This window comes from Maniola jurtina, chromosome 17 (genome assembly GCF_905333055.1).
Source record: "Maniola jurtina chromosome 17, ilManJurt1.1, whole genome shotgun sequence".
Taxonomy (NCBI): domain Eukaryota; kingdom Metazoa; phylum Arthropoda; class Insecta; order Lepidoptera; family Nymphalidae; genus Maniola; species Maniola jurtina.
This window is the reverse complement of record NC_060045.1, coordinates 1,961,745-1,984,959: the sequence shown is the minus strand read 5'-3', so window position 1 is coordinate 1,984,959 and position 23,215 is coordinate 1,961,745. Positions and strand designations below refer to the sequence as shown.

At 38.9% G+C, this 23,215-nt stretch overlaps 1 protein-coding gene and 1 long non-coding RNA gene across 2 annotated transcripts in view; one reads left to right on the top strand and one right to left on the bottom strand.

Moving 5' to 3' along the window:
• The window catches only part of LOC123874076 (ski oncogene), a 133,565-nt gene that overhangs the window by 7,798 nt on the left and 102,552 nt on the right, over positions 1-23,215 (top strand). The gene's annotated exons all lie outside the window — the stretch shown is intronic.
• Positions 6,437-21,398, bottom strand: LOC123874080. The gene is made up of 3 exons (XR_006797828.1): positions 21,386-21,398; positions 17,945-17,949; positions 6,437-6,494 (listed from the first exon to the last, which is right to left on the bottom strand). It is a non-coding gene; the product is annotated as an uncharacterized LOC123874080 (long non-coding RNA).

The window sequence follows — 23,215 nt, the reverse complement described above, 5'->3', positions numbered from 1 at the left end:
CCTACTGATCAAGAAACATCTGTGAAGACAATTTAAATATGAAACTTAGAAGACGGCTTTGGGAAGGATGAATGTTGGGCCCAGAAAACATTAAGAAATATCGATGACGGATGACTAACTTTCAAAGTATACATATAAGTACATTTACAGATATTGTCATCATGAAAAAAAAAAAAATCATTCCGTCGAATTGAGAACCTCCTCCATTTTTGAAGTCGGTTAAAAATTCACAGTCGCTTAGACTGTTTAAAAATATATATCTATCGAAAATTTCGGCATTGGCAGTATTGGCACTGAAGGGACTATGGTCTAAACTCTAAACCACAGAAATTCTTATTATGTGGTCTAAACGAATTAAATGCACTCCAAAGCCACAACAGCCAGAGGGCCAGAGGACCGTACCTCATAAGGAAAAACGGAACCCCTAAATGATCACTTTGTTGTCTGTCTGTCCGTCCGTCCGTCCAGCCGTCCGTCGGTCGTGTCTGTTAAGAAACCTATAGGGTACTTCCCGTTCACCGTTCAGAATCATGAAAGGCAGGTATGTAGGTCTTATAGCACAAATACAGGAATAAATCTGAAAACCGCGAATTTGTGGTAACATCATTTAAAAAAAATTAAAATATGTTTCAATTTTCAAAGTAAGAACTATACCAAGTGAGGTATCAAATTGAAGGGCTTTACGTACACATTCTAAAACAGATTTTTATTTATTTTTCTGCATGATAGTTTTTGATTTATCGTGCAAAATGTTGAAAAAAATTACCCGAGTACGGAATCCTCAGTGCGCGAGTCTGACTCGCACTTGGCCGGTTTTTTTGAATTAACAACAATATGTGAAACCTCAATGTTAAGTTCCCCCATATGTAGAAGAAGAAGATCAAGGTGACCTAAAGTGTGGTTGACCGAGGAGTCTTGAGACACCTATAGTGACTAACACATATTATTCTTTTGTCTTGTGTGTATCATTCAGCGTTATTTTCATCTATACTAATAAATAAAATTGGAGTGTCTGTCTGTAATTTCGAAATAACTACCGCATATTAAGGTCATTTGGTTATTTGAACGATACTATAACTGAATCACACGTTTTTAAAATTTTTGTCTGTCTGTCTGTCTGTCTGTCTGTCTGTTTGAAAAGGCTAATCTTGGGAACGGCTGAACCGATTTTGACGGGATTTTCACAGACAAGTAGAGAATTGACCAGGGAGTAACATAGGCTACTTTTTAACCGACTTTCAAAAAGGGAGTTGTGTTTTTCTACCTATGTACACCGAAATCTCCGAGATTTCTGAACCGATTTACGTCATTTCTTTTTTAATCGATAGAGGAACTTTGCGACATTGTTTCATAAAAAATTTGGAGTCCAACTCCTCAATCCTGATGCTGCAGGGGATCTGACCAATCCACGCGGGTGAAGCTGCGGGCATCAGCTAGTACATAATAATATTATAGTCAGGGCACCGTGAGCCAGAAAGTTTTTGCGGCCTGTGAGGTCGACGGAACAATTTGCAACACTTAAAATAAAGCCAAATTTAAAAATAAACCTCTGTTTAGTATGCTGACAATACCAGCGCGTCCATGCAAATTGTACGCGAAGTACATACGGCACCATTTGAATTGCATAAACCGGCCATTTCAAATTTACATTTCGTGATTGGCAATTGTTCAGCCGGTAACGGTCTCTTCAATTTTGCCGGGCAGTGTTTGCACTTAGTTTCACAACACGCTGCAGGATTTCGAAGTGGTGGAAATGTTTAATCGAGTGTATAATGTTGTGGCTTCGTGATTTGGTCGGCGTATTCTTTGCCTAGTAACTAAGATAGGTACGGTCGGCCGCTAAGTGGGTACCTGTGTGTTGAATTAAAACCTTATTTGTTAGGTGTTAGAATTCAAATTGCAATGTCTCCAGGTTGTTCTGCATAGTTGTTTATAGACGCGAGGGCGACAAGCCGGTCAAAGCGGTTTTAATTTAGTGCTATATTTATTATTTCGCAGGAATGTAATGTTGTTGTTAAAAGAATAAAAATATTTACATATTATCAAATAAATGCCAGACTATGATCATGTTTAATTCAACGATCTCTATTAATTAGAAAAAAACTGCGAGAACTTACATTCCATCCGTAAATACGCAGGTCGGCTCACTTGGTAACGTGAGCCGAGAAATATACTCTCTTTTTTTATGAGAGAGAGAAAGAGAAGAGTCATGCGATAGAAAGAGAGGTGTGTATCAAATTTTAGACCGCAGCGCTGCGCGAGCTGAATTACATTTGCTTGATTTAAACGACTTTGCAGAGCAATCCATCTTTACTTGAAATAATTCTGTGCTAACTACTATATTATGTCCGAAACGCATCATTTCAAATTTTAAAATGCACCGAAGAAAAGAAAATTCCTGATACCTGAGTAGGTAATTTACTTACTAACTAACGCAGGTCATACACCTCGCAAGTTTACAAAGAACTGCTGAGTAATTAGTATTTACAATTCACCACGCCTGGGTCGCTTGCCTTAGTGCCCTATCTCACTGAAACACCACTGGTGGCGCAACCAGGTCGCGCTACCAACAAAATGTAAGTATATAGGTATAGCTCTAAAGTGATTATTCTTATTTCTTAATTTTTTGCTTTTCCCAATATCACAAAGTAAATTAGTCTGTAAAAACGTTTTATATGCCCATTGCCCAGTGATGATTACTAAAAGAAACCGTCAAACTTATTTCATATTGGTTGGTTCTATATTGCTGTTTTACTGCGTGATATGAAAATATCTTTTCGTAGAAAACCTTCAAAAGTCAAACGAGCCTGATGGGTTTCATTCTGTGATTATCACTGAGTTCGCAAATCACCCCGCTGCTGGTGTCCGCTTAATTGCGCAACCAAGCGAAGTACCCTCCATAGAGCTATATACATTTTTTTGGTAGCGCGACCTGGTTGCGCCACCAGTGGTGTTTTAGTGAGATAGGTCACTTAGGCAAGTGACCACCACCACTGACAAGAAACATTATTACTACTGATGTCCTAGTGCGATAATACCCTTAGCGAAGGAGAAACGTCGTGAGGGAATCTACATCGATGGGAAATCTGCATTTTGCGGACGGATTCCGCCTCTTGATGGAAAGTGATTATACGTCTACTAATCCAATGCTAATGCATGCTAAAAAAGCGGTGATAGATTAGTGGTTAATATGTCCGGCTTCTTTCGGGAGGTCGGGGGTTCTAAGCACTTCTAACTTTTCGGAGTTGCAAAGTCAGTCATTTATAAAACTTTTGTCCACTTTCTGATTGTCAAACAAGGATGTAGTGGTGATAATTAATTACGTTAACTTGAAACTAAAGCTACGAGGGTTCCAAACGCGCCCAAGTCTCAGAAGTGCTCACAACAAACTCTGCCGGGTATTCTTTTTTTTTATTATCACCACTTTATAAAAGTTACTTGGCGTTAATATCACTTGCTTTCACGGTCTAGGGAAACATTGTATTGTAAGGAAACCACTGAGCTTATTAGTTCGATAGAGGAAGCCTGCATGCCTGTGTGCCTCTCCAATTCTCAAAGGCGTGTGAAGTCTGCCAATCTGCGCTGGGCACAGATCACCTCGGGCCAGCGTGGCAGACTATGACCCAAATCTTCTTCATTTCGAAAGGAGACCAGTATGTAAACTGTCATCTCTCTCGTGTAAACACAGCGCATAAAGTATGAAGTAGGAGCTAGGCAAACCACCTTGCTCATGCACTTAGCTGAAAGGCAGGAAGTGAGATAGACACGCGTGTGTTGCACACGAGAGAGACGACTGTTGACATACATTACACCGTGTTTAGTAGTGCACCGGCAATTGATGACCATGATGCTGTGGTGGTGATGATTGTTTGAATGTGGTGGCTCTACCAGGACGCTTGCTATCAAGTCCTTTTCAATCACATTTTCAATAGCGGGCTTCAATCGGCGTGAACGGATTCGTCATTGGAATTGTAAATTTGAATCAATTTGGTTGTCATTTTGCAACAAAGTAGGTACCTAGCGCGCCAAACGCGCTGCGGGGTGCCCTGCCAACAACAATCGTATTTACAACTCACGATATTATATCGATTTATCGGATGAGGATATAATATAGACCTAGACTTTTCCCATGTTAATTGGGGTCGGCTCTCCTAACCATATTTCTCAAAGTTGTTCTGTTTTGGGTCGTCATTGTGTCTATTTGGGCTGTTTTCAGGTCGTTCAATACTACTAACATCCAGGTTTGTCGAGGTCTGCCCCGTCGTCTGGGTCCAGGCGCTAACATGTATTACGCTTCTGGTCATGTGATCCTCGGGTCTTCTCATGACATGACCATACCACCGCAGCCGTCTCTCTAAGAGTTTGTCTTCGATTGGAGTTTGATTTATCGGATGAGGATAATATTATAAAATGCCCCGTGCTTATAAATGCTAACTAAGTATATCTGTCTAGTACCTTGGCCCATCCGCTTAACGATTTTGACGAAATCGGTAGACACAGAAATCTGCATATCGGAGTTTTTACCCCGGAAATTCAAAGAGTACACACGAAATTCCTCTCCTAAACCGTAACCGTAAACCTCTAAAACTATCACCAAAGTAGAAAATCAAAATCGTGTCGTATCGTAAACACAAAAGGTTCTCGGAAAATATGGCGCGCACTATAGCTACTACGCCGACCGGTTTTAGAAAGGTCTGTCAAACGAACAGCGTAAAATTGGGTAAATACAGACTGCTCTAAAAACCTAGTGTTATGATGGTGATGAATAGATGCAGATTCTAATTGACTTGTGGTCGAAATGAGGCCTATGCCTATCTGTGTCAAGTGCCAATGCTTCCAAAGTCCAAACAAACAAGAATAATGTTTCTGAACGTATCTGTATACCTACAGTATCTATCCTATCTATCTATCTATAAATTGAAAAGAGCAACCGCCGAGTTTCTTGCTGGTTCTTCTCGGTAGGAACGGCATGCCGAATCAGTGGTAATTATAATTATTGATTACAACGTCCCCACTGAGAGGAGTTCTGAGGAGTTTTGAGAGGAGATCCGTACTCAGTGGTGGGTCGGATGGATTGCGTCCAGTGAAGTACAAAACAAGCGTCAAAGATTACGAAGAGTTTACCTATTCGTTGAGCGCTCCACACAAACGTAATTCGCTTCTCTTATGAATATTCAATAATATTTTCTAGACAAGTTCTAAAACAGATATCTGTCTGCGGTTTGCCAGATTTCGCACATTACACAAACTCAACGCCGACAGCACTCTTGATTCGGCTCACAGTAAATCATGGAAATGTAAGTCGTGCCCTTTACGGTGCAATTTTCAACATTTAATTCCACCATCAAAGTTTTAGTTGGAAAGGTGTTGAACCTACGTTGTTGTCTGTGTTGTGTGCGAAGACCTTTATCGTGTACTTTACTTCAAAAATCAAAGTTGTGGCACAATAGGTAGTTATATGGAGAGACACATACTCTGTGGTTGTGGTAGGAATGTAAGCCTCAAAGATCTGTAGAGCCCGTGTAACTTTGATTTTAACCGACTGTGGCAAAGCCAAAAGGAAGGGTGATGATTTTAGCAGTCTATGTATGTGTGTGTCTATGTATGTTTGTATCCAGCTTCTGTGTGTTCCACCGTAGCGCCTAAACTACTGGGCCGATTTTGATGAAGGAGGTGTCAATCGATTCGTCGTAAAGGTCCGGTTGACATAGGCTATATTTTATACGAAAAAAATTGACCTAACGGATGTTACATGAAAAAAAGTGGGGGTCTCCAAAATTTTTTTTTGCTATTGTATCAAGTGAGGTAATGAAAGAGGAGAAAATTCTGAGTTCATAAATATAAATATACTACAATACTAAAATATACCGAGCGACAGAAAAACAATTTTACTATAATATTTCAGCGTTTATAAGACGATCGCAATTCGCAGCTGGGTTTTAGTTTTCAACTTTATTAATAAGTATAAGTATTAAAAATATATATATACTATTATCATAATAGTATTATCAAAATGTTATATTTGTAGCTAGGACACGATTTCCTTTTTAAATTTATAACTACTGTCTACAATAATGTACATGAATGAGTGCTCTGGGGCACTACCACCGTATAACAGGGCTCTCTCCGTCACTCGTTTCATACAATCGTAGTTCCAATTTCATTTGAATATTAAGCAACCAAAGTCCATGAAAAGATTTGTATGATATTTTTTAAGACTGCGTAACTTTGAAACCGAAAATTTTAACAGAAATCTGGGAAACCACAGACATAGATATTAGTTTCTAGAATATGTCTGCAAAATTTCATGGACTTTGGTTGCTTAATATTCAAATGAAATTGGAACTACGATTGTATGAAACGAGTGACGGAGAGAGCCCTCTTAAAGTAGTAATGTTTTAATATTGTTTTGACATTTTCATATAAATCTTGTATTAAATTGTCAAAACAATATTGAAACATTATTACTTTAAGCGATGGTAGTAGGGCCCCTGCTGATGCTCAAGCGAGTCAGTTCTCAACTAAAGCCACACGTGGCACGAGGCAATGCATTGTAGGTATTTAGCTACAATGTAGAGGCTAGAAGCCATAGCTCATAGGCGATAGATCACACGTGCCGTTTGTTATCAAGTTCGTTGATCCGAGCTAACCCTATGTTATAGGCTATAGGCATTTAAGACCGGTTACAGGCCAACGTTTTTAACCCCCGACCCAAAAAGAGGGGATTTATAAGTTTGCCGCGTGTATCTGTGTATCTGTCTGTGGCGTCGTAGCTCCTAAACTAATGAACCGATTTTAATTTAGTTTTTTTTTTGTTTAGGTGGCTTGATTGAGAGTGTTCTTAGCTATAATCCAAGAAAATCGGTTCAGCCGTTTGAAAGTTATCAGCTCTTTTCTAGTTACTGTAACCTTCACGTGTCGGGGGTGTTATTTAATTTACACTTGTCTCTGCGTGTATTACGCTCGTTCGGGCATGTACGCGCTTACACGCTCGCTGCGTTTCGCGTTTCAATAAATCGTACAAAAACGAGGTTATGCGCGCAAAAAACCGCTAATGTGTAACCGCTCTAAGGCCTCATTTACACGATACCTTTTTTAACGTCCGTTAAAAAGCGTCCAAATAGAACAAAACAAATATATTCCCACTTTTCACACGTAAAAAAGCGTTGACGTGTGATCATACACGGGAATACATTTGTTCTATTTGGACGCTTTTTTAACGGACGTTAAAAAAGCTCTCGTGTTATTGAGGCCTAAAGTATAGGCGCGATGAACAAAATATGACCTACCGCGTTCAAAATTGTATTTTTCAATTTGACAGATTTGTTTACTGATGAGCGAATCGATTTATCGAAACTTGTCTATATGCTTTACACAGTTCCGATTTTGGAGCCGATTTATTGATTTTATTATTTGATGCCATGGAGTCTGCGATAGAGTGCTAAAGATTGCCTGAAAAAGTCCCTGTTCTGCATGTGAAAAATCTTTTATTTCAATGATTGTTGAAGATTAGATTTTGTCATCATCATCCCATTGCCGGCTCACTACTGAAGTCTACGAGTCTCTCAGGATGTAGGTACTTAGTACAAAATATTACAACATTTTGTTTTGACAGTTTAATGTAAATTTTCCTGTTAAAAAACATGGGATACGATAGCCACATAAACATCAAATAGAAAATAGTGTGGGACGGAGTATAATAGGCTTAAAAATTCTACGGATTTACATGACATTCAGATGTCATTCCAGAGGTTATCATAGCATCGTAGTTGTATACTTGTATAGCTTATCAAGTCACGCGTTTAAAGAAAATTGTTTTTTGCGCTAGTCGCTGATAACAGTCTGAATTTACAATTTCGTGGTGGTATCTGCTATCTATTCATATTTAAATGAAATGTTGTTTATTTTGGGAAGGCCCATTTTAGGGTTGCCATCTTTCTAGGGTTCCGTACCTCGTATTTTCACGGTTTTCGGATTTCTTCCTTTACTTGTGCTATAAGACCTACCTGCCAAATTTTATTTTATGAATATAGACTAACGGGAAGTATTCTATAGGTTTTCTTCACAGACAGACAAACAACAAAGTGATCCTATAAGGGTTCCTTTTTCCTATTGAGGTACGGAGCTCTAAAAAAACATTTTGATATGACCCATTATCTGTAGTGAGCCGGATGGATTGAGATAATGAGAGTTAGAGAGTGCGTACATTTTGAGATCTCACTCTCCATTTTAGCTCTGTGTGTCAACTCTCATGTCAAAAGTACGGTTCACATTTAAAATGAGGACTAAAATCTTAAAATCGAGATCTCAATGTGTATGCATTATACGGAATGCTAGGTACGGAACCCTAAAAACGCTAAAAAACAATTACATTACACTAATATTATAAAGGAAAAAGTTTGTATGTGTGTGTGTGTGTGTGTAATGTGTATATATGTTGGTTACTCCTTCACGCAAAAACTACTGGACGGATTGGGCTGAAATTTAGAATGGAGATAGATTTTACCCTGGATTAGCACATATGCTACTTTTTATCCCGGAAATTCAAAGAGTTCCCACGGAAATTTTAAAAAACCTACATCTACTAAACCTACCGGGAATGGAATTATCCTACTAGCGAGATCACAATAAAAAAGAAATTAAGGAATTTTTATTTAAATGACCAGATCGAGGCAGCTAAATTTATTTACACCTAACTTATTTACACGTCTTAATAATGAAATTAATGCTAGATATGCTAAATATTCTATCCTAGTCTTATTTATATACATATATCTGACTAGTGCATAATGTAAATAATTTTAGTTATATAATACATAGATACTTGGTTTATTGGAACCATACTATTATTATTGTTGTCTATAATACTACTGTTTAAGTTATTAATAATATTATTCGTTAGGCCTAGCTGGGAAGGGACATCTTGTTAGTTTTTATTTATTTTTTTGCTTGTTATGTGTATGTGTGTGCTTTTTTCTCCTTTTCATTTTTATTTTCTACTGTACGGTTTTTTAAGTTCTTTTTTGGGTTGTACTGTATTCATTTTAATATTGATCAATAAGCAGGGAACGCAACGGGCGCGGTGCGTTTTTATTTTATTAATCAATATTTTGTTTTGGAGCAAACTGAAAACCAGCGCTGAGCATTGCCATCAATGCTCGGCCATGCTGAGTTTGCGGCCTATTGCTAATTGTTAGTTTTTTTTTTTAATAGATTTAATGTACTTATAACACATGATTGTCACTAGCAATAAGAAAGCAATAAAGCCTATTTATTATTTTACTCTCATTTATTTATTTTTTACATTTTATCCTATTTTTAAACAATAAAATAACAAAAACAACAGAAAAAATAACAGAAACACAGAAAGAACAAAAAATAAAATAACATCAACAACAAAATCAATAAATAACAGAAACAAAAGAGAAATAAAATAACATAAACAACAAAAAACTAAAGTAACGGAAAAAAAAAAAAAAAAAAAAAAAAAACCATTGAATAAAAATATGACAAAATGTACCCCACTGGCAACAGGGTGGGTTGGACCCAAGCCGCCAGTGGTCAGGGCTCCAGAGTGAGGAACCTCCTCACAATGCGTGCCGTCTCAAGAACCACTGCCTTCTGTATCTTACCCTTGATCCAACAGTTAAGCGACAGTTTCTTACGATGTTGGTCGAAACTGTTCGCAATAAGACCGTGGACTGATACAACTATCGGTACAATAATCGCTGAGTCAACACTCCACATGGCAGTAATCTCGTGGGCCAGGTCCAAGTATTTCGATACTTTTTCCTTTTCTGCTTTCACTAGATTATCATCATGTGGAATAGTGACATCAACAATCATTGCTCGACGCGCTGATCGGTCAACTAGCACTATATCAGGTCTATTGGCTACAATATACCTGTCAGTGATAACCGACCGATCCCAGTAAAGCAGGGCACTGCTATTTTCAAGAACTGACATTGGGTCGTACCTATAGTACGGCACCTCAGTATCTACAAGGCCATACTGAAGAGCAAGTTGTTGATGGATTATCTTGGCTACTTGATTATGTCTGTGCAAGTATTCGCCGTTAGCAAGATAAGAACAACCGGAAACAATATGTCTGAGGGATTCCCCAGGAAGATGGCACGCACGACAAATGTCAAGCGTTCCATCTTTCATTATATGTTTCCGGTAATTATTAGTCTTAATAACTTCGTCCATAATTGCACAGATAAAACCTTCGGTTTCCCCAAAGAGGTCCCCAAACTGTAGCCAGGATACAGAGGCTATGGAATCTACATCCGGCCTAGTTAAGGCCTTGTAGAATCTTCCATGCAACTCCTTACTCCTCCATACAGCTATGCGATCCGAAGTGCTAAGCACTATGGGCTTACGCCAGTTATTTTTGCCTAAGGAAAGCGGAGTAAGACCTTTATCAACTGCAACTACATCCCTATGTATTCCCACATTTACTTTGAGAAAATAATCTCTGAGATTGCATACCTCACGATTATGAAGGTTCTTGGCATTTAAAAAACCACGCCCTCCACACTTGCGTGGGATATACAATCTCATAACAGATGAACGTGGATGATGCATACGATATGTAGTCAACAATTTTCGGATCCTTCGATCCAAGGCATCCAGTTCGGTTTGAGTCCATTTTAGAATGCCAAAAGTGTATATAAGTAAAGGCATAACCCAGCCATTAAAGGCACGTACTTTGTTGCCACCAGATAAAAGACTATTAAGAACTTTTTTTAGGCGGCCAAAGAAACGCTCCTCCACTGCCTGTTTCATAGTCCTCACTTCTATACCAAGTGCTTCTGACATTCCAAGATATTTATATGTTTCACCTATTATTATTATCCACGCGAATGAAGTCGCGGGTATCAGCTAGTCTATAATAATATGCTACTACTTATTCATAATAATCATCCCTTGAATCGTGAGTGCTTTTATTTTGATCAAAATTAATCTCTTTATATTATATTTAATTAAGCGCTATCTTATAACACTGTCTGTTGTCTGTAAATATGTTAACATCGCCAATTTGTGTATGTATCGCCAATGTAAATAAAATTATATATATTTACCCACTTACTTTTACGTAACTTCTTTAGTTTACTCAGCCTTAGAAAAGTGGCTATTTAGGTAAATAATCCAAATATTATGTACTTAAAACAAAAAATTGTCTGCCTACGAGTAGATATGTCTGTTATAGACTTTGAAACCATCCGACCGATGTGCCCCAAAGCGGTTTCATTAGAAAGGCAATAATGCGATGATGGCTTTAGACCACTAAAAAAATACATTCGGCAAAGTCTTTTTTAGCCTAACTTACCTGATATTATAAATAAATAAATAAATAAATATACTTTTATTCGGGACTATAAAGTTAGGCGCAAACACAGTACATAGAATGAAAACAGATAAAACATAAAAACTAATAACTTAAACTTAAAAACCTAAATATTTATCTAAAACATACCTTACTGAGCTTTCCTTGCATTTCGGCCGAGACGACCACCGCTATTTCGTAGTTCTAATAAATAATAAACTTGTACTGCAAAGGCACGGTGATCCTCTGAGCCGAATTGCATGGAATTTCAATGAATCTTATATCTATATAGTTTCTTTTTTTTCAATTTAAAAAATTCAAATAATCTTATATCTATAAAGTCCGCTGCGCTGAGTTCGTATTTGTTCGGGCAATCCTCAAAAACTAATGGAGATAGATGATATCCTGGCACATAGGCTACTTTTTATCCCGGAAAATCAATGAGTTCCCACGGGATTTTACAATATAAAGAGGCATGACTTAATCACACTAAAGGCGAAAGTTTGTGTGTGTGTGTGTGTGTGTGTGTGTGTGTGTGTGTGTGTGTGTGTGTGTGTGTGTGTATGTTTGTTACTCCTTCACGCAAAAGTTACTAGACGGATTGGGCTGAAATTTAGAATGGAGATAGATTATACCCTGGATTAGCATATAGGCTACTTTTTATCCCGGAAAATCAAAGAGTTCTCACGGGATTTTAAAAAAACCTACATCCACGTGAACGAAGTCGCGGACATCAGCAAGTCTAGAATAAATAAGAACATTTTTGATCAGAACTTTGCATGGATACCGCAGCATTATGGTTCACTCGTCTGATAGAGCTCTTAGATCGGGAATTCGACAACTGGCTAATTTTAAATGTCGGCGTAGATATGCGCGCACGCATAAATAAAACGCGACAGTCTTGATGAAAATGGACAATATTAATTATGTGTTTTATTCCCTTGGCCGTCCGCGCTGCGTGCGGTCTTCATCATTAACTTATGTCGGCATTTGATTAACATAATATACACGTTGTCAGCATAGACGTTGAAAATTGTAATGCTTTAGTTATAACAAGTGTAAATTAAAAATTTATAACACCCCCGACAAGTGAAGGTTACAGTGACTAGATAAGAGCTGATAACTTTCAAACGGTTGAACCGATTTTCATGGATAGCTAAGAACACTCTCGATCAAGCCACATTTCAAACAAAAAAAAAATTAAATTAAAATCGGTTCATTAGTTTAAGAGCTACGATGCCACAGACAGATATTATATTTATTGAAGATATTATATACAAACTTATAACACCCCTCTTTTTGGGTCGGGGGTTAAAAAGCGGTTATAGCCTAGTGGTTAAGTCGTCGGTTTCCTATTCATGGGTGTCCGAGGTTTGATACCAGGCACCTCTAACTTTCCCCGGAGTTTTATTTATTTATTTATCAGATGGAAGTTAGCGCCTGACTGCAACCTCACCTGGTGGTAAGTGATGATGCAGTCTAAAATGGAAACGGTATGGCAGTTTTTATTAAACCCGTTGGTTTCTACACGGCATCGTACCGAAACGCTAAATCTCTTAGCGGCACGGCTTTGCCAGTAGAGTGATAACTATCCACGGCCGAAGCCTCACACCATACCAAACCAGAAATTCCAAATTTAATTTAAAATTCCAAAATTCCAAACCACTGCTGGGAACCGAACCCGGGACCTCCCACCAATAAGACCACAGCGCTAACCATTGCGCCAGGGAGGCCGTCACTTGTATGTAACCACAAATTCACAGTTTTCAGGTTTATTCCTTGTGCTATAAGACATACCTACCTACCTACCTGCCTTTCATGATTCTAGGTCAACGGGAAGTGCCCTATAGATTTTCTTGACAGACAAGACAGACGGGCAGACGGACAGACAGACAACAAAGTGATCCTATAAGGGTTCCGTTTTTTCTTTTGAGGTAGGGAACCCTAAAAAACATTCAGATATGACCCATTTTCTGTAGTGAGCCGGATAGATTGAGATGATGAGAGTTAGAGAGTGCGTACATTGTAAGATCTCACTCTCCATTTTAGCTCTATGTGTCAACTGTCATGTCAAAAGTACGGTTCACATTTAAATTAAGGACTAAAATCGAGATCTCAATGTGTATGCATTATATCTACAAAAGATCTACAAGTGTTGAGTTTTGTTGTAACTTCTATAATGTAATTGTATAGTGACACCTACTCACTAAAATACAATATGAATGATAATAATAGTTCAAAGTCCAAATATGGCTTCCTCATTTAAAATTACAATTCTGTTGCTAAAACTTTGCTGTTGTAGCTATACGGTCTTGGTCTGCTAATTATAAATGTATCTACTTGGTTAACATTAAAACCTATTAGCAATTAGAATAGTGAAAATATTAATAAGATATGACTAAAACTGTGTAAAACAAAAGAGATCTCTAATAGATAGGTTACCTATTATAATATTACCATGCATATTAATGTGTTTATCAAAAACATTCTTACTTGCGGAAATGCAGCCAGTATTCTTGGCACCATTCCACGCGGGCATGATTTGTATAGTAATTAGATAAGGCTAGCTTTAGGTTTTATTGTAATACTAGCCGATGCCCGCGACTTCGCCCGCGTGGATTTAGGTTTTTCAAAATCCCGTGGGAACTCTTTGATTTTCCGGGATAAAAAGTAGCCTATGTGCTAATCCAGGATATTATCTGTCTCCATTCCAAATTTCAGCCAAATCCGTCCAGTAGTTTTTGCGTGAAGGAGTAACAAACATACACACACACACATACACATACAAACTTTCGCCTTTATAATATTAGTGTGATTTCATTTAAAAAAAAAATCTTACAATTAAAGTTGAAAACTAAAACCCGACTACGATCGTCTTAATAAACGCTGAAATATCATACTAAAAGTGTTTTTCTGTTGCTTGGTTTGTTTTAATGTTGTAGTACATTTATTTTCATGAACTCAGAATTTTCTCCTATTTAATTTGACATCCCACTCGTTGAGTTTAGTTGGATTCGGTGGCTAACCGGACCTACCTAGCTGGATTGGGCTTGACGCTGATATTACTCGTTTAAAATGTCGAGTGCAGAGCTCTCATTATTGGATGGGACGGTACATTAGACATGATTTTCGTCTTACTCATGTTCATTTTCAGGCCCACCTGTTCAGAATCTATACCAAGGTCATTGAGCATTGCATTTAAGTTTTCCAGAATGTCTGCCATACCGAATATGTAATCACTAATCGGCAAATCGAAGATGAGAGATGCCAATTCAGAAGAATAAAAACGTCTTCCAAATCAACGGTAAAGAGCTTTGGGGAGATAAGTCTCCCTGTTGCACTCCTTGCTGCAATTGGATTTGCCTCGTAGTCTAGTGCTATATACGGACTGACATGGACCGACCTAGTCTATGCTTACCTTCAGTCTGTCAGCCCTGTCACAGATAATGTATTCCGTACTAAAACGCAATGGTTGCATCCAGTTTTCTTACGCATCAGCGGCTGTGACGTCACGTCTCGGCGGCCATGTCGTTGCGCCGTCTGCGCCCGCGCCGGCCCCTCCCCGCGCCCCGCTGTCTGAGAGAACGGTTGACCAGTGACCTTGTCGCTTCCTCTGTCGCACACCTTCGGAACGAGCGGGACGGAATGCGCCATAAGGACCGGTGTGGAAATAAGTTGTTTTTGAACACGTTGATATACAAAATGATAAGATACTCTGCATCATCATCATCATCAACCGATAGACGTCTTCTGCTGGGCATAGATCTCTCGTAGGGACTTCCACAAGCCATGGCCTTGCCTTGCGCCGCCGCTTGAATCCAGCGGCTCCTTGCGACTCGTTTGATGTCGTCTGTCCACCTAGTGGTCGCCTTCCGACGCTGCACATTCGTCAGATACTATGCAATACTACCAAATACTTAATAGTACCTTCCAGGTGACCCTTTTGTACATAAGGATCATTTCGTAAAGATGTTTAAATAAATATCGACTCTTGATACGACTGTTTCTGTGACTGGTTCTGTACCTCAGAAAGAAAAACGGAACCCTTATAGGATCACTGTGTTATCTGTCTGTCTGTCTGTCTGTCCGTCGTGTCTGTTAAGAAACCTATAGGGTACTTCCTGTTGACCAAGAATCATGAAATTTGGTAGGTAGGTAGGTCTTATAGCACAAGTACAGGAATAAATCTGAAAACCGCGAATTTGTGGTTACATCATTAAAAAAAAATTAAAATGTGTTTCAATTTTCAAAGTAAGATAACTATACCAAATGGGGATCATATGAAAGGGCTTTACCTCTACATTCTAAAACAGATTTTTATTTATTTTTATGCATAATAGTTTTTGATTTATCGTGCAAAATGTCGAAAAAATACCCAAGTGCGGAACCCTCAGTGAACGAATCCGACTCGCACTTGGCCGGTTTTTTTTCCTAAGCCATATCTTTGGTTTTCATATCGACGGGTGGTACACGAAAGGTTTTCTTGTGTTATTTATTTGAATGTTTTCGCGGCGTAATATGGCAGTCTGTAGTCTTTGTTGTGGTAGGGGGTAACGACCTTGACGGCCGCGTGGCAACAGCGCGGTTCGTGCTCCGACTGCTTTACATCAAAACACCCGCCAAATCGAAAGGATTGTACATTTTTTCTAATTTGGATGGAAATTATTATAAGCGTCAGTCAGAAAAGGCTTCACGGAAGACCAGCGCGTGCCTACGTTCCCGACACAGGCACAGCAAATGCTGAGTGGAGTCCATTTTGGTACCACACACCACGCATCTTATTCTATTTATTTTATATTATATATGTAGATAACATAAATGTTTGTGGTACCAAATAAACTGTTTTTCTTTTTCTTCTTTTTTTCTTTTAAAATCAGGTGTTTCATTAAATTTTAACGAATTATTGCAATGTCCTCCCAAAACCTACACTAAGAACACAGGTTCAACGCGTAGAGGTTATCCGAGTGTTAATCTGTAAAAACTAGTGGCAAAATAAATAACTTAATTAGAGCGTGATTGCTATCGTTCACGATCTAAACACCGGAAATATGCAATAATCGTTCCGTATCTCAGAGGGAGACTAAACTAAAAACTTTCAAAACATCAGTATTTATGCAAGTTCACTTTTGTTGCCTCCCTACCAACATACCGTATGACATCGAATGTGCTATATATCGATTTCACTAAACTATTTTCATCAGATGAATTAATAGTTTTGCATTATTTCTGACAGTTTAAATCAATTTCTAAAAATAACCTTACATAATTCGGAGCGGAGTTATCGTTGGTTATGAATTTTCTTTCACTGAGGCTCTTGCGATCTCCCTTCAGCTACTTATTTATTCGAGGCAGTTTGAATCTAGTGCTGTCCTTTTCCCCAGAAACCATCATAAAAAGGGATAAAAACCATAGTAATAATCACTCTTCACACTGTCACATCACACTTCACACTAATATTATAAAGGCGAAAGTTTGTGTATGTGTGTGTATGTGTGTGTAAGAGTATGTTAGTACTCCTTCACGCAAAAACTACTAGACCGATTTGGCTTAAAAGAATGGAGATAGATAATATCCTGGATTAGCACATAGGCTACTTTTTATCCCGGAAAATCATAGTTCCCACGGGATTTCGAAAAACCAAAATCCACGCGGGCGAAGTCGCGGGCATCGGCTAATTCAATTTAGTTTAGTGATTGTGAATATGTACCTACAGCAACGGATCGACGTCATTTTTTGCATGGGTTTAGTTAAAGACCTGGAGAGTGACATGGGCTACTTTTTATCCCGGAAAACCAAAGAGTTTCCACGGGATTTCGAAAAACCTGAACCCACGCGGATGAAGTTGCAGACATCGGCTAGTGGAAAATGCGATCCGTTTACACAGAACTGCTGCCCATATTACTAGAAGAGATAGAATATCAGATAAAGCGGGTTCGTTGACCCCGAGGGCGCTTTCCGTCAGCTGTTTACAGGACGGCAACCTCTGGGAGACAGCCTTACCGAAAATAATATGGCGGTATTGATCTCAAACGCAATATCATTCAATAACCTAGGCAGTAGAACAATCTACAAAATGATGAAATGATTATGATTTAAAGCGATCTATCTTTAGTATCAAAAAAAAAAAACAAATAATAAATAAAAACAGACTTCAATAACCACAAACTCTAAAAAGTATTATTTTACTCGTTATGCACGAAATATGATTTTATATCTGGCATCATGAGGATAGCACTATTTTTGCTGAGCGGGTATCATTATCATATAGCTAGCTGTCATTTTAGTCTCTGGGATTAAAATATAGACTACTAGGTGACGCCCGCGACTTCGTCTGCGTGGATGTAGGTTTTTAAAAATTCCTTGGGAACCCTTTGGTTCTCCGGGAAAAAAAGAATCCTATGTCCGTCCCTGGGATATTAGCTAACTCTGTATCCATCAAAATCAGTTGAACTGTTGGACCGTGAAAAGGTAGCAGACAAACAAACAGACACACTTTCGCATTTATAATATTAGTATGGATAGTATGGATTTACTATAACTAGAAGAGATAAAATATCATATAAAGCGGGTTCTTTGACCCCGAGGGCGTGTTCCGTCAGCTGTTTACAGGACGACAACCTCTGGGAAAGAGCCTTACATTTTACACTCCGAGACGCAAATGGGGGAGCTTGGAATGAATTCGCCGGCAATCACGGGCAGATACGAGATAGGTATCTTAGGGTTCGTTGTACCTAGACTTGTATCTTCAAGGATAATAATATTATCTGTGAAATAAAATTTAATAGGAGTACCTAACTTGCATAGAGACTTCGTCTGTGTTGGCGTTAGCTGGCACGCATGCTGTGCCTTTTTGGAGTGTTTTTTTTTTTTGGTAAAAGTGGCCGGTTTTTGTGTTTTGCTGGTGTTTTTTGGGAAGTGCTCTAAAGGGGCGCCGCGCGTGTGTCGGCGAGCGCCGGCACAGACGAAATCCATACTTATATGTATAGTTTCCCTAACTTGTGAATAACTACAAACTTGACATTGGCGAATCTGTATAAAGCCAGACGAGAGAGAAAAAAAACCTGCATATAAAGAATTGTCAGAGTTAACTATAGTGAGGCAACTCTGGGTTTGATCCTAAATCGACGATCAGCTAGTGAAAAAACAAATTAAAGAAGTTTCAGTTAATCCTAGGTAACTACTTAATTTATCGCAATGAATATCACCCAATCCCACCTACCCATGCAAACAACAAAAAAATTAAATCACTATTATTATACAGGTCGGTGCTCCTTGCAAAATTGCATGCCGCCATGTTATTGTCGACGCTGTGTAAATAAATTAAAACGAACTTGACAGCTGACCTTGCGAGTCGCCATTGTTTGATACACATGGGTCAGGTGCGAGTCGTAACTTCTCGCTTTAGGGTTCCGTATCTTCAGAGGAAAAAAGTTTCAGTGCTGATCGACTCAATATCACTTTATGAAGAAAAAAATCGGGACAGCAGAAGTTGGTCAATTTAAGTAAATATATTTTCATACATTAAAAAACACACTGTATTTACATAATGTACCTACTTTAAGAGGGGTCTCTCCGTCACTCGCTTCATACAAACGTAGTTCCAATTTCATTTGAATATTAAGCAACCAAAGTCCATGAAATTTTGCCGAATTATTCTAGAAACTAATATATCTATGTCTGTGGGTTTCCAGGCTTCTGTAAAAATATTCGGTTCCAAAGTTACGCGGTCTTAATTTACATGTAAATCTTTGAGGCCCCGTAATTTTAAAACTACATATTTTTAGAAAAATCTAAAACACCACAGACACAGATATTAGTTTCTAGAATATGTCTGCAAAATTTCATGGACTTTGGTTGCTTAATATTGAAATGAAATTGGAACTACGATTGTATGAAGCGAGTGACGGAGAGAGCCCTGTTAAGAGCATAGGCAAGTGGGCACACCGGCGCCGCTGAAAGAGTAAATATTACAGAGTAATAAGTGAGGAGGGGGACTTCCAACTTGAAAGCAGCCTCTGAATAGGGGTTTTTACTATGAAAGTTAGTGTTTTATGCGTTACGGCATACCCTTCTGAAATGAGGGTAGAAGTTGTCCCTAAGTGCTTCAAACGTGGGGTGCGTACAGCGGCTCGGATGTAGGGCTGGCAACTGTGAGGACTGCAGTGGGGATTAGGATTTATACCGTCTCCTACAATGCAAGTAGGTACTTTCAGTACCCTTAGACACTTGTGAGTTACTTGTGACCTAAGATTTTATCTTGCCGAGGGAAGCAAAAAGAAATCGTGATTTTATTCATTCGCTGCACCGGGAAGAAACAATTGACTTTGTTTTTCCGGTCGTTACTCGTTACCCTTTATTATTAATTCTAATTCTACATAAAAATAGAACGCCGATTTCATAGTAGGATATCTAGTGGTCCTTAATAATTTTCTTGATTCTAATAATTACCTAAGAATTAAAATCTATTCCATTTAGATTTTTTATTCAAATTTTGCACGGATTAACTAATTATTATTTAATCTTAGATATTGATTGGATGGCTGGTAAAGTTAATATTCGGATAATAATTATAACGAAAAAAAGCATCTACGTTAATACTCTTATATCTAGGCGATATTTTTTGATTTATTGTTTGAAGTCATCAAAACAGGACATCCGGTAAAATCCGGACACGGGGCAACCCTGTCCTGTAGGAAGCAATTAGTGCGGCGCAACTCATCGGCAGCAGAGTGAGGCAAAGGCGGTCGGGGTCGCACTTACATATAATGAGGCTCTACTGTAGGTAATAATATTGCATGCGTGGTTCTTACGCTGCGAACTCCGGACGAAATCCGGACACGTGGCAACCCTGTCCTGTAGGAAGCAATTAGTGCGGCGCAACTCATCGGCAGCAGAGTGAGGCAAAGGCGGTCGGGGTCGCACTTACATATAATGAGGCTCTACTGTAGGTAATAATATTGCATGCGTGGTTCTTACGCTGCGAACTCCGGACGAAATCCGGACACGTGGCAACCCTGTCCTGTAGGAAGCAATTAGTGCGGCGCAACTCATCGGCAGCAGAGTGAGGCAAAGGCGGTCGGGGTCGCACTTACATATAATGAGGCTCTACTGTAGGTAATAATATTGCATGCGTGGTTCTTACGCTGCGAACTCCGGACGAAATCCGGACACGTGGCAACCCTGTCCTGTAGGAAGCAATTAGTGCGGCGCAACTCATCGGCAGCAGAGTGAGGCAAAGGCGGTCGGGGTCGCACTTACATATAATGAGGCTCTACTGTAGGTAATAATATTGCATGCGTGGTTCTTACACTGCGAACTCCGGACGAAATCCGGACACGTGGCAACCCTAGCCTGTAGGCAGCAGCAGTTAGTTAGTTTTATTTATTTTTATGGACAACTCACGCTTGACCAAAAAATTTACTATGCACAAAAATGTTGTCATAAAAAACTTTTTCTTAGAAAGTTATAAATAAATATAACAAGTTCTTAGAAATACTATGTATGCAGTATTTCCTATGATTTTTGATTTTCACTGTCCCAGTTAATACACTGTCTGAAGTAACCAGTTTACCCAAGTTTGTCAAATACAAGTTATTTCTCAGAGCTCACTATTGGCTAAAAACACAGTTACAGCAAGAATACCGTGAATCCAGCCTTAATCCAGCAGTCACAAAAATTTCGTTTGTAAAAATCTGAAATTCAACAATTTTGCTAAGAGGGCAGATTTTGTTTTTTTTTTTTAATGCTTGGCTGCAATCAGACCTGCTAGCCAGTGATGATGCAACCTAAGATGTAGCGCCCTTGCGCTTGAAGTTGCCTATTCACTCTTGACTTGAAGGTATCCATATTATAGGTGGAAGGGAAAACTGATTCCGTAAGCGTTCCGTATCCTAGCGGTTCGGATTAGAAAAGAGGAAGCAAATCGCTTCGTACGTGTTCGAGGAATTTCGACTATACTGATAGCTGACCGATTTATACAAATCGTTCAGCCTCTCTTTCGCTAAGAAGAGATTTTATTTTCTTATCATGTTTTCAATTATTATTTTAAAGTTGCACATAAACATCATGTTTATGAATTAAAAGCGGTTATCTTCTGTTTACGAGCACACGCGTGGCGGAATCGAAATGACCTATTTCACTGTATTGCGCAACGTTTATATGAGATACGGCGCTAATAAATCCAGAATCGGTTGACTTTCGTGAAAACAAATGCGAGTGACACGATTAGCACAGCTTTTGGTCCGGGAGATAGTGGGCTCCGATCATCTAATGATCAACCCATTGCAATGAGCATGGGTCTCCTCTTAAAATGAGAAGGGCTTAGGCTCTAGTCGCCACGGTGCTGGCCCAGTTGGCAGACTTCACACACGTTTGACAACATTATGGGGAACTCTCAGGCGTACAGATTCCCTCACGATGTTTTCCTTCACCGTTTTAAAGCAAGTGATATTTAACTGCTTAAAAATCCATACTAATATTATAAATGCGAAATTGTGTCTGTCTGTCTGCTACCTTTTCACGGCCCAACAGTTTAACCGACTCTGACGAAATTTGGTACAGGGTTAGCTTATATCCCGGGGACGGACATATATCCAGGGGATCTTTAAAAACCTAAATTCCACGCGGACGAAGTCGCGGGCATCCTCTAGTCGTATATAACTCCGAAAAGTTGTGTGAATAGGTGCGTGCCCGGGATCAAACCCCCGACCTCCCGAATAGAAGGTCGACGTTTTAACCACTAGGCTATTACCGTTAGGCTCTGATATCAAATCTTCACACCTTCATGTGCCTCTTCATTACTGAAGATGAGCAATAAGTTTTTTTACTGCAAGATTGACTAGCGCTTGACGATTATCATCATCACACTTAATGTTATAAAGGCGAAAGTTTGTGTGTATGTTTGTTACTATTTCACGCAAAAACTACCGGACGGATTTGGCTGAAATTAGGATTTTTTTGGATTAACTCATAAGCTACTTTTAATCCCGTAAAAGCCGAGAATTCCCACGGGATTTTTAGAAACCTATATGCACGCGAAGTTCGTGTTTCAGCTAGTGACTAATAAAAAGCAATGATGGGATCTTGGTCGAAGCACGCTTGCCTATAGGCGTATTCACTCTTGCCTTGAATGTTATTTATTTAGACTGTACACACGGATACCAGAAGAGCACTCCTCACCTTATAAGAATTATGATTCCCCACAATATGTGCGATGCGTCCACATCTCAAAGGCTTCTATCTTTTTCCGAAAGTTCACCACTAGGAACATAGCCTTACAACTAAGGTCTAACATCACATTGACTTGTTTTTTTTATTTTTTTTTTTTTTTTTTATTTTTTTTTTTTTAAAAAGAATATTAGCCATGTTAAATGACTAATATTCCCCTTTCCTCTCCAACTAAGCGTCAGGCTTGTGCTAGGAGTGGGTACGACAATAGTGCAACGGGCGGGGTTTGAACCGTCGACCTTTCGGTTTTTCAGTCCACTCCTTTACCGGTTGAGCTATTGAGGCGAGAACATTGACTTGTTTGTGCGTATGAAACTATAAATACTAACTTCTGAAATTTTTTATCAAGTGATGTACATCTTCAAAGTTTCCCACCATGTCCTCGTCTAAAATGCGAGTGGCACGTTTAACCCGTAGCCATATTTCTTCATAACCGAGAAGCCAGTGATATTTCTGTGTTGCCGCCAAAAATAAGCCGCCATTATTTTCGACTCCCTTTTGACAGATCTGGATCGCGATCTTTGCCAACACAACTGCGGCGCTTTGAGATTTTTCTTCACGTATTTTCTTTATTTTTTGTTTGTGTCATAGATATTACGTTGTTTTACAAATTAGCTTACGAATTGATTGCAAATAGTGAAAGAGCCTATGAGGGCCAGA